The following is a 4166-nucleotide window of genomic DNA, read 5'->3' on the forward strand; positions in this document are numbered from 1 at the left end:
CCAGCATGGACTCAATGATCTCTGTCTGTGCTGTAATGACTCAATGACTCTTTCACTGTAGTCGACAGGAATCAACTTATTCAACCAGCATTTTTAATACATCATAGGCTGGTCTTGGAGCCAGGATTGCAGTATGGACTGGAATCTCACACAGGGAATGTGGGATGGACTGGGATCTCACACAGGGACTGTGGAATGGACTGGGATCTCACACAGGGAATGTGGGATGGACTGGGATATCACACAGGGAATGGGGGATGGACTGGGATCTCACACAGGCAATGTGGGATGGACTGGGACCTCATACAGGGAATGTGGGATGGACTGGAATCTCACACATGGAATGTGGGATGGATTGGGATATCACACAGAAAATGTCGGATGGACTGGGATCTCACACAGGCAATGTGGGATGGACTGGCACCTCACACAGGGAATGTGGGATGGACGGGGATATCACACAGAAAATGTCGGATGGACTGGGACCTCACAAAGGAAATGTGGGATGGACTGGGACCTCACACAGGGAATGTGGGATGGACTGGGATATCACACAGAAAATGTGGGATGGATTGGGATCTCTCACACACGCAATGTGGGATGGACTGGGACCTCACACAGTGAATGTGGGATGGACTGGGATATCACACAGAAAATGTGGGATGGACTGGGATCTCACACAGGGAATGTGGGATGGACTGGGACCTCACATAGGGAATGTGGGATGGAATGGGATCTCACACAGGGAATTTGGGATGGTCTGGGATCTCACACAGGGAATGTGGGATGGACAGGGTTCTCACACAGGGAATGTGGGATGAATGGGGATCTCACACATGGACTGTGGGATGGACTGGGATCTCACACAGGGAATGTGGGATGGATTGAGATCCCACACGTGGACTGTGTAATGGACTGGGATCTCACACAGGATCTGTGGGATGGACTGGGATCTCAGTCATGGACTGTGGGATGGACTGGGATCCCACACGTGGACTGTGAAATGGACTGGGATCTCACACAGGGAATGTGGGAGAGACTGGGATCTCACACAGGGAATGTGGGATGGACTGGGATCTCACACAGGGACTGTGGAATGGACTGGAAACTCACACATGGAATGTGGGAATGACTGGGATATCACACAGAAAATATCGGATGGACTGGGATCTCACACAGGGGCTGTGAAATGGACTGGGATCTCACACAGGGAATGTGGGATGGACTGGGATATCACACAGAAAATGTCGGATGGACTGGGACCTCACACAGGAAATGTGGGATGGACTGGGACCTCACACAGGGAATGTGGGATGGACTGGGATATCACACAGAAAATGTGGGATGGACTGGGATCTCTCACAGGCAATGTGGGATGGACTGGGGCCTCACACAGTGAATGTGGGATGGACTGGGATATCACACAGAAAATATGGGATGGACTGGGATCTCACACAGGGAATGTGGGATGGACTGGGACCTCGCATAGGGAATGTGGGATGGACTGGGATCTCACACAGGGAATGTAGGATGGCCTGGGATCTCACACAGGGAATGTGGGATGGACTGGGATATCACAGAGAAAATGTGGGATGGACTGGGATCTCACACAGGCAATGTGGGATGGACTGGCACCTCACACAGTGAATGTGGGATGGACTGGGATATCACACAGAAAATGTGGGATGGACTGGGATCTCACACAGGGAATGTGGGATGGACTGGGACCTCACATAGGGAATGTGGGATGGACTGGGATCTCACACAGGGAATGTGGGATGGTCTGGGATCTCACACAGGGAATGTGGGATGGACAGGGATCTCACTTGTGGACTGTGGGATGGAATAGGATTTCACACAGGGAATGTGGGATAGACTGGGATCTCACACAGGGAATGTGGGATGGATGGGGATCTCACACATGGACTGTGGGATGGACTGGGATCTCACACAGGGAAGGTGGGATGGATTGAGATCCCACACGTGGACTGTGAAATGGACTGGGATCTCACCCAGGGTCTGTGGAATGGACTGGGATCTCAGTCATGGACTGTGGGATGGACTGGGATCCCACACGTGGACTGCAAAATAGACTGGGATCTCACACAGGGAATGTGGGAGAGACTGGGATCTCACACAGGGAATGTGGGATGGACTGGGATCTCACACAGGGACTGTGGAATGGACTGGAAACTCACACAGGGAATGTGGGAATGACTGGGATATCACACAGAAAATATCGGATGGACTGGGATCTCACACAGGGGCTGTGAAATGGACTGGGATCTCACACAGGGAATGTGGGTTGGACTGGGATCTCACACAGGGACTGTGGAATGGACTGGAATCTCACACAGGGAATGTGGGATGGACTGGGATATCACACAGAAAATGTCGGATGGACTGGGATCTCACACAGGCAATGCGGGATGGACTGGGACCTCACACAGGGAATGTGGGATGGACTGGGATATCACACAGAAAATTTGGGATGGACTGGGATATCACACAGGGAATGTGGGATGGACTGGGACCTCACACAGGGAATGTGGGATGGACTGAGATCTCACACAGGGAATGTGGGATGGTCTGGGATCTCACACAGGGAATGTGGGATGGACAGGGATCTCACTTGTGGACTGTGGGATGGAATAGGATTTCACACAGGGAATGTGGGATAGATTGGGATCTCGCACAGGGAATGTGGGATGGATACGGATCTCACACGTGGACTGTGGGATGGACTGGCATCTCACACAGGGAATGTGGGATGGATTGGGATCCCACACGTGGACTGTGAAATGGACTGGGATCTCACACAGGGTCTGTGGGATGGACTGGGATCTCAGTCGTGGACTGTGGGATGGACTGGGATCCCACACGTGGACCGTGAAATGGACTGGGAGCTCACACAGGGAATGTGGGAGAGACTGGAATCTCACACAGGGAATGTGGGATGGACTGGGATCTCACACAGGGACTGTGGAATGAACTGGAATCTCACACAGGGAATCTGGGATGGACTGGGACCTCACACAGAAAATATCGGATGGACTGGGATCTCACACAGGGACTGTGGAATGGACTGGGATCTCACACAGGGAATGTGGGATGGACTGGGATCTCACACAGGGACTGTGGAATGGACTGGAATCTCACACAGGGAATGTGGGATGGACTGGGATATCACACAGAAAATGTCAGATGGACTGGGATCTCACACAGGCAATGTGGGATGGACTGGGACCTCACACAGGGAATGTGGGATGGACTGGGATATCACACAGAAAATTTGGGATGGACTGGGATATCACACAGGGAATGTGGGATGGACTGGGACCTCACACAGGGAATGTGGGATGGACTGGGATCTCACACAGGGAATGTGGGATGGTCTGGGATCTCACACAGGGAATGTGGGATGGACTGGGACCTCACACAGGGGTTGTGGGATGGAATGGGATCTCACACAGGGAATATGGGATAGTCTGGGGTCTCACACAGGGAATGTACGATGGACAGGGATCTCACTTGTGGACTGTGGGATGGACTAGGATTCCACACAGGGAATGTGGGATAGACTGGGATCTCACACAGGGTCTGTGGGATGGACTGGGATCTCATTCGTGGACTGTGGGATGGACTGGGATCTCACACAGGGAATGTGGGATGGACTGGAATTTCACCCATAGCACAGTAAGAAAGAAAAGAAGGAAATTTATATCGTGCCTTTCATGGCCTCATGCTGTCCCCAAGACCCAGACAGCAGGTGAAGGATGTCATTCTAGAATTGACCTTTATAGCCACTCCTGGCGCTGCTCCACACACCACTGACCACCTCCAGGCGCGTACCCATTGTCTCTCGAGATAAGGAGGCCAAAGAGAGTATAAATGGGTGGTTGATGGTCGGCACAGACTTGGTGGGCCGAAGGGCCTGTTTCAGTGCTGTATCTCTAAACTAAACTAAAAACTAAACTAAAATCCCCCATCTCTGGAAACATTCTGGGAAATCTCCTCTGCACATTCTCAAGGACCCTCACATCCTTCCTAAAGTGTGGTGACCAGAACTGGACACAGTACTCCAGTTGGGGCCCAAATAGAGTTTTACAAAGGTTCAGCAGAACTTCCCTGCTTTTGTAATCAATGTTTCTATTTATGAAGCCCAA

This window comes from Heterodontus francisci, unplaced genomic scaffold (genome assembly GCF_036365525.1).
Source record: "Heterodontus francisci isolate sHetFra1 unplaced genomic scaffold, sHetFra1.hap1 HAP1_SCAFFOLD_83, whole genome shotgun sequence".
Lineage (NCBI taxonomy): Eukaryota > Metazoa > Chordata > Chondrichthyes > Heterodontiformes > Heterodontidae > Heterodontus > Heterodontus francisci.